The 14,959-nt window shown below is 39.3% G+C and overlaps 1 protein-coding gene across 2 annotated transcripts in view; it reads right to left on the reverse strand.

The window, feature by feature from the left end:
• The window catches only part of DTWD2 (DTW domain containing 2), a 525,766-nt gene that overhangs the window by 316,989 nt on the left and 193,818 nt on the right, over nt 1–14,959 (reverse strand). For both annotated transcript variants that reach the window (XM_053220002.1, XM_027076851.2), the window contains exon 9: nt 5,970–6,122. The gene's annotated coding sequence lies outside the window, so the exon portion shown is untranslated. The remainder of the gene's footprint in view (nt 1–5,969; nt 6,123–14,959) is intronic.

Below are 14,959 nucleotides of genomic sequence, written 5' to 3' on the forward strand. Positions count from 1 at the left end.
CTGAGATGAAAAACTCCAGCCACTCAGGAAATACTCCAGTGTGGCTCCAATGCAGCCAGGTTTGAAGCCCGGGAACCTACAGGAGTGACCCTGCGGTGCGAGAGGGATCTGGGGAGGCCAGGAGTAAAACAAGAAAAATCTAAAAAATAAAATTAGGCTATACACAGAGGCAAGGAGAAGAACAGCATAAGCTGGAAAGGGCCAGAGGGCTGTACAGAGGCCCTCCTACATTACACGTCTGTGGTATTTTCAGTCAACAACTGACTGTCACAAAGCCACATGAGAAAGGAATTTAAGTTTATTTATTTTGAGAGAGACAGAGAGAGCACAAGCAGGGGAGGAGCAGAGACAGAGGGAGAGAGAGAATTCCAAGCAGCCTCTGTACCATCAGCACAGAGCCCAACATGGGGCTCAAACTCACAAAACTGTGAGACCGTGACCTGAGCCAAAATCAGATGCTCAACCAATTGAGCCATCCAGGTGTCACAAACACAGAAAATTGTTAAGGTAATTTCTCAGGCTACAATCTGAGAAAAGCAAAACACAGAGGTAGCACACCAGTGATCTTGGCCCACAGATGTGTTCTGATTGGTCTACTCTCAATGTTATTTTCTTTTTTTTTTTTTTATTTTAATTTCGATTAGTCACCAACATTTAAAACCCACATTTCCAATTTGAGTTGAAACCAGAAGGTATGGCAACACAGGGCCTGGATTTTTTTTTTTTTTTTAATTTAAATCCAAGTGAGTTAACATATAGCGTAATACTGGTTTCCGGAGTAGAACCCAGTGATTTATCACTTACATAGAACACCCAGTTCTCAACCCAACAAGTGCCCTCCTCAATGCCCACCACCCATCTAACCCATCCCCCACCCACTGCCACTCCAGAAACCTTCAGTTTGTTCTATTTAAGAGTCTCTTATGGTTTGCCTCCCTGTTATCTTTTTCCTTCCTTTCCCCTCTGTTCATCTGTTTTGTTTCTTAAATTCCACATATGAGTGAGATCATAGGATATGTACCTTTCTCTGACTGACTTATTTCACTTAGCATAGTATACTCTAGTTCCATCCACGTTGTTGCAAATGGCAGGATTTCATTCTTTTTGATCACCAAGTAATATTCCATTGTAAAGAACCCAAATGTCCGTTGACCAACAGATGGATAAAGAAGATGTGGTACATATACACAAGGGCCTGGATTAGTAAAGGCCAACAGTCTGCTAGAATAGAGCGGCCGCTGACTGCTTTGGGTGTGGCAGTGCTCTGCGGTTCACTGACACCCAGGCAACACCATTTGCTCCTGTTCCCTGCTGTTCCCTGTCAATATTTAACTTTGGTAACCTTTGGGAAAACAAGAGAGATGACTGTACAAAAATGAGTCTCCCGGGGCATCTGGGTAGCTCAGCTGGTTAAGCATCCGACTTTAGATTTCAGCTCAGGTCATGATCTCACAATTCATGTGCTAGAGCCCTGAGTCAGGCTCTATGCTGAAAGCACAAAACGTGCTTGGGATTCTCTCTCTCTCTCTCTCTCTCTCTCTCTCTGTGTGTGTGTGTGTGTGTGTGTGTGTGTGTGTGTCTTGCTCTCTCTGCCCTGTCCCAACTTGCACATGCATGTTCTCTTTCTCTCTCTCAAAATAAATAAATAAATAAACTAAAAAATAAAAATAAAAATGAGTCTCCTGAGATAGATGCTTAAAGGGAGGGAGGGCAGCCTTTCACCCTAAACCTGGGAGCTGTAGAAACAGGCTATATTGAATTCTCCTGGTTTGTCTTAGAGTTTTCATTTTATTTTTTTTTTCAACGTTTATTTATTTTTGGGACAGAGAGAGACAGAGCATGAACGAGGGAGGGGCAGAGAGAGAGGGAGACACAGAATCGGAAACAGGCTCCAGGCTCTGAGCCATCAGCCCAGAGCCCGACGCGGGGCTCGAACTCACGGACCGCGAGATCGTGACCTGGCTGAAGTCGGACGCTTAACCGACTGCGCCACCCAGGCGCCCCTAGAGTTTTCATTTTATGTGCATACATTTATCATTTCCACCTCAATGAGAGCAAAAGAATATGTGATTACATAACGGTTTTATTTTGAGACATTTGATTCCCCTTTTTAAAGGCTTCATTTTTCTTGTTTTTATTTGTATCAACCTCACCAACATGTGCCCTGAGCAGCTGCTCCTCAGGGAGCTGTCACAGATGACCACAAGCTGGTGACTGGACACAGGGAAACACATAAGGCAACAATTCAGTGCACCTGTGGTCTACGTGGAAACTAAAGGCACTGCCAGCCTAGCCTAGCAGGCAGCCACCAGGAACAAGGAGGTCCTGGAGTTAAAACTTAGGACAGATCAGTGATCTAGGAAGTGTTACAATACTGACTATAGCTGCGTGTCAAAACAGAGTTGCAGGAAGAATGTACAGTAATGTTTGGGCCTTTCCAAATATACTAATATACCCAGCATTTGCTGTCCCTGGAACCAGAGATAAGTTCGCTCCCTGAGAAAAACCAAGTAATATAAACCCACCTAAGAATATATCAGGGCTGGGCACCTGGGTGGCTCAGTTGGTTAAGCATCTGACTCTTGACTTCAGCTCAGGTCATGATCTACAGTTTGTGAATTCAAGCTGACAGCAGGGAGCCTGCTTGGGATTCTCACTCCCTCTCTCTGCCCCTCCCAGGCTCATGCTCTCTATCTCAAAATAATTTTTAAAAACTATTAAAATTAAAAAAAATACATCAGGGCTGAGAAGAAAGGAGAATGGGGAGAAGCAAGTACAAATTATCAGGCCTTGTTGATAATACCTCCTTGCTGATATGGCATATAGGTATAAACCCAGACTTTGGGGGTGACCCAAAAACACAACAAGGTGGTTTTGATGGACTATTTGTATTTCAATACATGTCTCCCCCTTGCTGGGAGACTCCTAAGTTTTTCCATTGGGCCCATATCCACTTTAAGTGGCCGTGCAGAGTAATACCATAAAACAAAGAACAAGAGAACAACCTTCTCCCACAAACTAAAGTCTCCATGGTTCTACATGAGGCACTTTAAAGAAATAAATAGAATAAGATGTGGAGCATCTTCGTGTACAGAAACATTAGGGTTAAGTGGCATTTCTTCCTTTCCCTGCTCCCCTTTAGAAGTTGAAAGAATGCAGCTACTGGAGCACACGGTCTACTAGTCAACCCAGCAACAGCATGTCTGTATGGCTATTAACAGGGAGAGAAAACTATGTTAAGAATCAGATGACTTAATCCGTAATCTAGATCAGCTCTGCCACTTAATGGGCAAGTGACCTTGGGCAGGTCACCTCACCTCTCTGAACCTCAGTCGAAACAACCATAAAATGGGAATAAGAAAAACTGAGCCATGGAACTACCAGGGTTGTTGGAGGATCCGATAAAACAAAGCATGAGAACACATATCAGAAGGACGTAAAATTCTTCACCCATGTAGAAGACTACTACTGGACCATTTTATATGATACCTTGTACTCATGACAGGTTCACTTTAGTTGCTTGACAGGAAAGTTTTCTGTACAACACGTACAGAAAACTCCAGTATCAATTGTCCACGGGAAGAATGTAGTCATAAAACAGGTGTGATGGTTAATTTTGTCTGTCAATCTCACTGGCCACAGAGTGTCCAGATTAAACATTATTTCTGGGTGTGTCTGTGAGGGTGTTTCAGGATGAGGTTAACATTTCAATAGGTGGACTCAATAAAGGAGACTGCACTTTCTAAGGTGGGCGGGCATTATCCAATCCACAGAGGGCCTAAATAGAGCAAAAGGGAGAAGGAAAAATTCACTCCTTTTTTCATCGCCTCACTGCTTGAATTGAGACATCTCATCTCATCTTCTTCAGTCCTTGGGCTGGGATTTACACCACTAGCTCCCTGGTTCTCAGGCCTTCAGATGCAGACTGAATTACAACACCAGCTTTCCGGAGTCTCCATCTTGCAGATGGCAGATGGTGGGACTTCTGAGCCCCCATAATCACACAAGCCAATTCTTCATAATAAATCTCTCTCCCCCACCATTCTGTCTCAATATCTGTCTGTACACACACACACACACACACACACACACACACACACACACACACATTATATTTATACATACATAAGTGTGTGTGTGTGTGTGTGTGTGTGTATCCTGTTAATTCTGTTTCTCTGATGAACCCTGTTCTCCATTTTCTACCACATTAAGACCCAGGACTACACATCTACTAAATATCATGCAAAGCGTTTGGGAAAAAATTATTAGTCCTACTCTAAATTAGATCTCTTATGATATTGAAAATTCTACAAGTTCCAGTTTGGATGTAGAGCCAATAGTAGTCACATACCCAGTCCAGAACCTTCATCGAGCATTTCCAAAGTCCTCAGAACAACTGTGATTCTTTTCATTAAGTCAGTGCACTATCTAGTTAGACTGGACCTTAGCAAGAACCATCAACTGAAAACAAAAAGAATTCAAAGATGCTTCCTGTTCAGATGCTGGCCTTCAAAGTATAATGTGCTTTGGCCAAGATATTTAAGTGCTTTATTTAAAACACTGACAATCACAAAAATTTGAAATGACCCCTATTTGCAAATTTGTCTTGCATACGTGAATTTTTAAAATTTTATTGTTCAGTATTTTGGTATATGCAAAAGAATACATGTGAAACATATATGTGCTCTGGAGTATAATAATAAAAAAGAACACACATAAACCCAAAATCCAATTTAAGAACCAGAACCTGTTCTGGTAACAGGAGTAGACAGAATAAAAATGATAATGATTTAGGATCTTGCAATTCCTGGGGCCCCTGGTGGCTCACTCGGTTAAACTTCCAACTCTTGGGGCGCCTGGGTGGCGCAGTCGGTTAAGCGTCCGACTTCAGCCAGGTCACGATCTCGCGGTCCGTGAGTTTGAGCCCCAGAGCCAGCTCTGGGCTGATGGCTCAGAGCATGGAGCCTGTTTCCGATTCTGTGTCTCCCTCTCTCTCTGCCCCTCCCCCGTTCATGCTCTGTCTCTCTCTGTCCCCAAAAAAATAAATAAACGTTGAAAAAAACAAAAAAAAAAAAAACAAAAAAACTTCCAGCTCTTGGTTTTGGCTCAGGTCATGATCTCATGGTTTGTGGGTTTGAGCCCCACATCGGGCTCTGTGCTGACAGTATGTAACCTGCTTGGGATTCTCTCTCCCCCTCTCTGTACCATTCTCCTGTTTGATCTCTCTTTCTCTCCAAATAAATAAATAAACTGAAAAAATATATATGAAAAAAAAAAAGGATCTCGCAATTCCTGAAGGCTGTCATTGCAAACATCAGAATGCTAGGCATATCCTCAAGTAGGTGAAAATTGTTTTCTCACACTCACTTTTGCTTTCTTTATCCCTTCCAGGGACATATGAGTTTTAAAACAAAAATGGCCAGATGAAGAAAAGCCTAATAAATCAAAGGAATGGTTCTCTATTGATGGCACTCAGACACCACTAATGGACCAGGTGGTGAGATATCTTTGCACAAGAAGCCCTCTGATACATAAGCAACTGCCATCTCCAACGTATTAGGAAAACAAAAAGTTTATGGGCAAAAACTCTGTATGTGACAAGACTCTAAAACTCAGGTATCTTCAAGTTTGAACATGATGAACTGAGAGCCAAGCTAAAAAACAGACAACTCAGTTGAGTATTGTACATTCCCCTTCTCTGCAGGGAATATGTTCCAAGACCCCCAGGGCAGGCCTGGAACCACAGATACTATTGAACCCTACATCTGCTATGTTTTTTCCTATGGGTACATACCTATGATAAAGTTAAATTAATGAATTATGTGCAGTAAGAGATTAACAACAATAATAAAATAGAACTAATGATAAAATAGAACAATTACAATAGTATATTGTAATACAACTTATGTGAAGGAGACAGAAGAAGGGCTCTCTTGCTCTTTCAAAATATCTTACTGTACTGTACTCACCTTTCTCGTAGGATGGTGTGAGATGATAAAATGCCTACGCGATGAGATGAAGTGAGGTGATGAAGCGTTAGGTTACTAGCATCAACCTTCTGATCGTGTATCAGAAAAAGGACCATCTGCCTCCAGATTGTGGTCAATTGCCGGTAACTGAAACTGAAGAAAGCAAAACTATAGGTAAGAGGGTACTACTGTATTTTAAAATCTTAATTTGCAAACTACTCTCCATAACACAGAAATTAACACAGGGCTACAAGCTTCAGTAACTGAGAGAGAGATAATACAGAGGCACAACCCTCACTCTGATTCTACACATTGTCAGTCTTTGTTGCTCAGGTGTGGATAGCAACATACTTAGATCTTTTCTTAAAGTGAACACTTCTAGATCATATGCATTGCTCTGAGTGTCTCTACTTCCCTTAACTGATGGGAAGTTCTAGTTCCACATAAAGGACGCACCACTAAACTCAATTATAGCCTGTCAGTACATAGATCACAGGGCAAAAGAAGATCCAATAGACTAGAGGCAAAATTCAGCTTGCGTGACCTGGAGAAATTTATCATCCTCATGCACTTTTCAACTTCCTCCTTCGAAACATGAGAAAACAAGACTAGATAAGTTCTTTTTCTTTTTTTTACATTTATTTATTTTTGACAGACAAAAAGAGAGAGCACGGAGGGTGTGGGGGGTCAGAGAGAGAATGAGACACAGAACCTGAAGCAGGCTCCAGGTTCCAAGCTGCCAGCATAGAGCCCAACGCAGGGCTCCAACTCACAAACCATGAGATTATGACCTGAGCCAAAGTCGGGTGCCCAACCAATTTAGCCACCGAGGCACCCCAAGACTACATAAGTTCCTAAGCCCATTCCAATCCTAAAATTCTGAAACTGCCCTTGATTCTAACATTCAATCTCTCTGTTAAAAGAAATGCTTTTATGATACACCACAAATTCTTCTGTGCGATCCTGGAATCTTAGAGGAAAGAGAGCTTCCCACCATGTCTGCCTTGCAATCTATTCTAATTTAATCTTTCTCTCTCCTAAATTCCAAGGGATCTGTGGTCAGATTGAATGCTACTGAACCTGAACCAATACCTGAAACAAAAAAGGAGACCACGGCAAAGAATCTAGCATCCTTATGATCAATTTTTCCCCAGCAGAAAAACAAAGTTCACTCTTTTTTGTTCCACTTGACAAACATACAATCAAGCAGTGCCTCTTCTGAAGCTTATCAGTGTGGTGAGACCACTTTCTACTAAGCCCTGTATTAAACAATAACTAATTAACTCTACTCTCAAGGCCCTTCAATTTGAAGTAATTTTATTCTACTAAGAGAAAATGTTTCTCTTGAGTCTATTCTTAGAAGTGTCAAATCTTCTTCACAATGAATACCTTTAAGCATGTTTTGAATATCAGAAAACAGGCTTTAAATACAAGTTACAGAACAGTTTCTCAATAGGTTTGGAAAAATGCGTGTTATTCCACTGAAAGTCAAATGTCTCCTTCCTTCCTTCCCCATTTCCTTCTGCATTGCAACTCAGAAGTTCATAGATATTATGGAGGTGGGGTGTTCCCAGGCAGCCTCTGCTGCAGGTGTGAGAGAAGACAGATCCAGCTAGCTATAAGCATTTCTCACTTGAACTTCTGCTATTTTTATATCTGGATGATTTCCCCCCAACCATGAAAATTTCAGTTCAGTTCATATGAAGAGTGAGCCACGCATTAATAATAATCAGAAAAAGAGGATGAATCCAGAATAAAGGGCATTGCTTCTCAACCAGGCCCACCATGGTGTCACATTTAGAAAAAAAAAAAAATTAAACTTGAAACCCATAAAAAATTGAAAGGCAATTTAAATCATTAATCCAGTCCCTTGCAAAATGCCAAAGGGATTACTATACATTATGTTCAACAGCGCTTCCAGCCTTGTGTGTATGACAGCTCTCAGTACATCATAGCACTTGCACCAACCACTCTCCCAGTCTTACTTTTGGGCCTCCCAACAAATAGTCCTTCCACTTCAGCCCAAACTGGATCTTCTTTCTGCCCCTTTTAGTCAGGATTTCTCTGAGTAAGCTTTCTTCTAATATTAACTCTTTACCCATTCCCATGTAAATCTGATGCAAATTTAACCTTTCTTACTTCCTTTTGATTCCCATTTCTATCCATTACACTTTCAACCAAAGCCCAGACCCATTGCTGCCACTGACAGCAGAAGATCCTTTCTATTCAGGAGATGGGGGAGTGAGAAACTGTGAATATTCATAAACCAATGCTTTCAATCAGGTCATAAGGAATGAACAGTGGCTGATTATGGTCTGTGAGCACTTAGGATTCATTCCCATCCCTTTCTACATACTCCCTTGTTTAGATGGGGCTTAAACAATTAAGTTATTATAATTAGACGTACTGCAAGAGTTTGGGGAGTGAGGAAAAGGCCATCATCCTGCTGCTATTGCTGCTGATCAAAAGGGGCAAGGGTACGTGAGGTTGTGTCGCCAGCTCAGGATTCCCTGGTGGCAAAGGCAACTGTGGCAGCAACAGAAGCCATAGCTGGAGCGGTTTCCTGGTCTTGGGATTCCAGCCACAGTCTAAACCCTTGAAATCAATAGACAAAAGGCAGTCCCTAACTTCTGTTCCTTCTAATCTCTAACTCCTTATATTAAATCCTTCTAACTGAAATACCGAGAGTGGTTTCTGTGCTCTAACCTGACTTGACCAATATTAGGGGTTAATACAAGAGTTAGGGACTAATAGAGAGAGAGAGAGAGAGAGGACACAAAGATGGGGCACCTGGGTGGCTGAGTCGGTTAAGCGTCTAACTTCAGCTCAGGTCATGATCTTGCAGTTTGTGAGTTCAAGCCCCGCGATGGGCTCTGTGCTGACAGCTCAGAGCCTGGAGCATGCTTTGGATTCTGTGTCTCCTTCTATCTCTGCCTGTCCTCTGCTTATGCTGTCTTTCTCTCTCAAAAATAAACATTTAAAAATTAAAAAAAAAAAATAAAGAACACAAAGCAAAAGGCAAGGAAGGAAAAGTAGAGATTTTTCTGCAGGCATTTTGGGGATCAAGAAAACCGTGACAAAGTAAAATTGACATTAGCCATCAGGAAAATACAAAACAAAACCACATTCAGGCAACATTTCCTACTCACGAGGATGACTAGAATAAAATTTAAAAAATATACCTAACAAGAATTGATGAGGATGTGGAGAAATCGGAACACTCATACACCACAGTAAAAATGTAAAATAGTGCAGCCACTTTGGAAATCAGATGGGCAGCTCCCCAAAATGTTAAAAATGGAGTTACCTTATGACCCAGCAATTCTACTTCTAGGTTTTCACTTCTAGGAGAAGTAAAAACATATAACAAAAAAAAATGTGTACATAAATACAGAAGTATTATTAATAATGTTCAAGAAGTAGAAATAATACAAATACCCATCAAATGATAATTAGATAAATAAAATGTGGCATATCTATAACATGAAATATTATTAAGCAATAAAAGCAAGTGAACATGCATGAACTTGAAAACAGCATGCTAAGTGAAAGAAGCTAGTCACAAAAGACCACATACTCTGAGATTCTGTTTATATGAAATGTCCATATTAGGCAAATCTATAGACACTGAAAAGTAGATTAGTGGTTGCCTAGGGATGGTGAGATAGGGACTCAGAGAAGGATGAATAAGGGGTGCAAGATTTCTTTGGGGAGAAATAAAAAAGTTCTAAAATTCTAATGGTGTATGCACAACCCTGAATATACTAAAGCCACCGAAGTTGCTGCAGGTACTTTGGGGATCCCGACATGGGAAAGCTGGGTAGGAATATGTTTAGTCTGAGATCAGTGGGATATATTTATGTGGTTTACAGTCATCTCCATGCATCTCTTGTACCACGTACACAATTCCACAGTGCCAGGTGCCATAGGCCACATGTCCGTCTAGCCTTCCCAACTTATGTGTCCTCTTTCCACCTCAAAGCTCTCCTTAAACAAAGCATGCCAGAAGAGCTGATGTATCTCACTCTGTCTCTATAGAAAGCTAGATTATAAAATTGTCATAAAAATGCAAGCAGAAGTACGCAGCCAAAATGGGTCGTGCAGTTTATTAACAGTAGTATCACATTATTTTCCAAATTATGGGAGGTTTAGAGTATTGGCCAGCTTTTTTTAAATGTGTTACTTCCCTTGATTTTTTTCTCTTGTTCTAAATAAGCATCCATATCTAATCAGTACCTAACAGTGTGTTTTTAAGTATAAAACTCACTTTTATTTTTTTTTAACTTTATTTATTTATTCTGAGAGAGAGACAGAGAGAGCACTCGGGGGAAGAGCAGAGAGAAAGAGAGAATCCCAAGTAGGCTCAGCACTGTCAGTGCAGAGCCCAATGCAGGGCTCAATCCCATGAACCATGAGATCATGACCTGAGCCGAAACCGAGAGTCAGATGCTTAACCAACTGAGCCACCTAGGTGTCCCATTGTATATTCTTCTTCTAAAAGAGAGTCCCCCAAACTATCTCTTCCTCAACCACAAATTCTTCTGCCATGAAACTTTAAAGAATATGGTTCACATGGTAGTAGATGCTATACACTTTTGTGATATAATTACTCATGTGTCCAAACAGCATATATAAAAATATTCTCAGAATTTTAACCTGAAATTCCAGTATCATGGAGAAAATTTTAGTTAAAGTTTCAAATGGGTAAAGGAACTTAATTTTAAAACTACACTGAAAAGAATTTAGAGAGATAGATAGATAGATAGATAGATAGATAGATAGAATGAGCGACTTGGGTTCCCACCTCACTCTATACACAAAAACAGTTCAAATTGATGTGATAGATTAAAATGTTAAAATAAATAAAACAATTTTAAAAATTAAAATTTTTAAACATCAAAATAAAACTTTAATAATGTTACCTAAAAATGCATGTAAGTACCTTCTAAATTCTCTAAATTTGACTCCAAAACTAGAAATCATAAACAAAAATAATTAGTAATTTGATTACAGAAAACTTTTAGAACGTCTATATAACCAAAATATAAACCATATAACAAGATTACAGGCAAACCATAGACTGAAGAAAATACTTGCAATATGTATGGCAAAAAGTTAATCTCCGTAAGCTCTAAAAAATAACCACAATTTAAAAACTAAAAGACTAATGCTCCAACAGATATATGTATATGTGCTGCCAAAGTGAGCACATCTCCAAAAGACATAAGAACAGAGCATATGAATAGGAAATTGACAGAAGAGAAAATCCCAGGATACAGAGGAAAAAATTAATGCGAATTAAAGAAACCATGACATACTACTTTTCACCCATTAGACTGTTTTGTTTTGGTTTTTTTTTTCCCCCTAGGAGCTAAGAATATCCACATTTGGAGAGGGAGGAGAAAAAGGGACATGCTTAGATCTTTATAGAGGGCAATTTTACTCTGCATATCAAAAATTTTCACATGTATATGCATTTTGATCCAGTAATTTTATTCCTAAAGATGAATTCTAAGCAAGTATTGTTTATAAATTTTTTTTAAATTGTACAATAGCCAAAAATCCATCAGAGACTACTTATATAAACTATGGTCCTTATAATGGAATATAATGTATGCCGTAGGAAACGTATATTGTAAAAGAACATCTACTGACCTAAAGGCTAGATGCTATTACTTACTGGAAAAGTTATATTATACAAATACATGGAGAATACAATTCTTATAATCAGAGACCATTCATGATAATAGCAGTAATAACAGCTGACATCTATAAATACTCATTCCATGTTTAGCATTGTTTCAAATCCATTGCATATATTAATTACCTCATTTAATTTTCACAACAATGCTATGACGCAGATACTATTTCTGTCTGTATTTTATAATTGGGGAAAATGAGGCACAAAGAAAACAAGTAACTTGCCCAAGGTGAAATCAGCACTTGGACACAGGTGACCCAGACTCCATCTCTAACACTCTTAACCACAATGCTAATTGTTAAGTTATACAATTATTAGACTAGAGGAGAATAGATTAACTGTCAGTTTTTAGTATGAAATTCCTCCCAAATAACGTTTACTACGTTAATAACATTTACTTCTGAGGAATATGATTATGGGTGATATTTATTTTCTTATGGTTATTACCTTTATTTTCTAAATTTTCAACAAGAAATGTAAACTTTCATTAAGAGGAAGGAGATATATGTTCTTATAACACATTCTTTCCATTCCCCTCCTATCAATAGGTAAGAAGATAATTGTTCTAAAAACCACCCCTATTTCCACCAAAAAAGAGACCATTCAAAGAAAGCCAAAGTATTATTTTAAGTATTTGCTACTTAATCTTCAAAGTAAGGAAGTTCGCCCTTCTGGATTTCAGTGTTCTCTTTCACATAAAGAAGTAAAGGGGAACACAGTGTCAATGGAACTGGAGAAGTGAGTCAGGGACACGGTTTTAATCTGTCATGAGCTAGTAAAAAACTCTGGCTCCTACAGAAGTTGTTTTATTTATTCATTCATTCTAAAACTTAAATTTAGAAGTTTAGAAATTCTATTAAATTCAAAATGGATCAAAGGGCCAGATGTTGCAGCCAGGATGACTAATCAAACAGAGCCTGGGTAATGTGCACTCCACGCCTTGCTCGATGGGAAGTAATTACTCTAACATTAGCTTTACAGTGTTTAAACAACCATTTCATTATATTTTTTTCTACACTGATTAAATTTTCTCGGCATTTCTAATGCATCATTACATCTGCATTGCATTTAGATAATGTACAGCATTGCTACCCATTAAAAAGTCCCTATTTTCTTTCATCACCTTAATAAATCCAATTTGGCTTTATTTGCATAAAGTTTGATAAAGAGTGATTAGTCCTCTTATGAATAGCATAACTTGGATGGAAACATCCCATCTATCACTTGGCCAAAACAGTTGTTCACAAAGTTTTAAGTGGACCCCCAAGCATAGCCACCTAAAAGCCATGGGGGTAAAAGAAAACTTGTAGCATAAATGCCATTGGAGAATTACTGTCCATGCTTTCTATGACTGCTGAGGGGTGGATATGATAATCGCGGGACCATCTAAGGCACTCTGCCTCTTGTTCCTAAATATATAGCCCGAGGAATTACATTAGAGAACAACATCAAGAATAACAAACTCACATTTCTAGCCTTCTACTTCAATATTCACATTCACCCTTAACACATGGTTAGAAACTCAGGACATTTTAGCCCTTGCCCAAGTAAATGGACTGGAAAGTAATCTCAGGAAGATATTAGCCAAGATGAAAACCTCAGCTAGGGTATCAGATATGCCAGGCAACCACTTATCGAAACTCAAACCGTGCTAAGTTGTCAGAACTTTTTTAAGCATTGCAAATAAATGGATCTTGTTGGTGAACTATTATGCGGTGACATTGATTCTACCTTTTGAACTTAGAGTTTTTATAACAGAAACTCAAAACCACTAAACAAGTGCCTTTGGAAATGAGAATTGGAAAGTAGGAGGTCCTAAAAAAAAAGAGAAAAGCAACTGAAGTCAATTCCCATATTCCACATGTGCACTAGAGATACTGATACTGGGAATGAAGTGGAGAGAGTAACCCCCCAGCTAATTCTTGTGACAGAATGAAGCATCACAAAAACAAATCCCACCAAGTGTTTGGATTCTCCCTCACGAGTTAATGACTCACTGTTCAATTCTATGTTGCTATTCATTTGCCAAAACATAAACCACTGGCTTGTACTTCCATGGTGGGAAAACACTGTGTATTACAGAATTTACTAAAACCAAGTTCAAAGACATGCATTCAGAGCCCTGAACCTTCCCCTCCCACACATCTCTCTCTTCTGTTCTCCCTTCTCCACTACTGCCCCCAGTTCTTAAGGACCCCCTTGGGGCCTCTGTCTACAACTCACTTCAGTGTCCTGCTCTTTCTACTCCCCTTCATCCCATCCATGCTGAACCAGGTATGAATCTTAACGTAGTGAGAATAATTACAAAGTTTTCTATTCTGTTTTGTGGAATTTAGTGTCTACTAGGCTGATGACCAGTGATGGGCAAGGGAATCAAAGACAGGTTGCATATTCTTAAATGATAAAAACTGTTACATTGAGAACTTGGCTCTAAATCTAGCCAACTAAGGAAATAATAGGGGAATCTTTAAGATATGAGAAGTCTAAAAATTACAAGAGTGATATGATTATTTTTGTTCTCCTCCAGGACAGAAAAGCTACGAATGCTACCTACTCACTGTGACTAGTGACCTCTCCAGCCCCAACACTCCTGTTTCTCTGGGATGTGTGATGATGGGCTCTGATTACAGGTGTATTATTTTCTTAGCCCTCTTGTCCCTTCTCGAATTGTCATCTTTTGTTAAAACAAAAACTTTTTTTTCTGTTTCAATCGGCTAGAACAGCAAGTGCTTTTATTTGTTCTCAAATTATCCAGTGGGCAAAACCCTCATTTCAACAAAATTGACCTCATCTGTCTGTGAAGAGGAAAGGAATAGGATTGATCAATCCACCCAGAGATGAGATTGACTGATGGCTAGATGAATGTTAATTCCCTGTGAGAAAGGCTGACCCTCCCACAAGTCTTAGGCTCCGAAATCATTCACTATTTCCCTGGATGTATCCACATTTCACATATGCAAGGACATCAACCATATCCCTTCAACTTGGATTTTACCTTGCTCTTTTGACTCTGAAGGCTACTATAGAGGATACAGAGATAAAAGAAAGGGGAACTATTCTTAAGATTACAATTGAGAATATAGATTCCATTTTTATTTAACTTTTATAATATATGAACATTTTGACCGAGCCATAGTTGAAACTTTGCACTGAAATTAGGCAATATAATCTCAAAGACGCCTTCAGTATGTTCCAGTCCAGTGGTTCTCAAACTGTGACTCAATGACCAGCAGCATTATATCACTTGAGAATTTATCGATTCTCTGGCTCCATCTCAGGTCTACAGAAT

The sequence above is a fragment of the Acinonyx jubatus genome, chromosome A1, assembly GCF_027475565.1.
Source record: "Acinonyx jubatus isolate Ajub_Pintada_27869175 chromosome A1, VMU_Ajub_asm_v1.0, whole genome shotgun sequence".
Taxonomy (NCBI): domain Eukaryota; kingdom Metazoa; phylum Chordata; class Mammalia; order Carnivora; family Felidae; genus Acinonyx; species Acinonyx jubatus.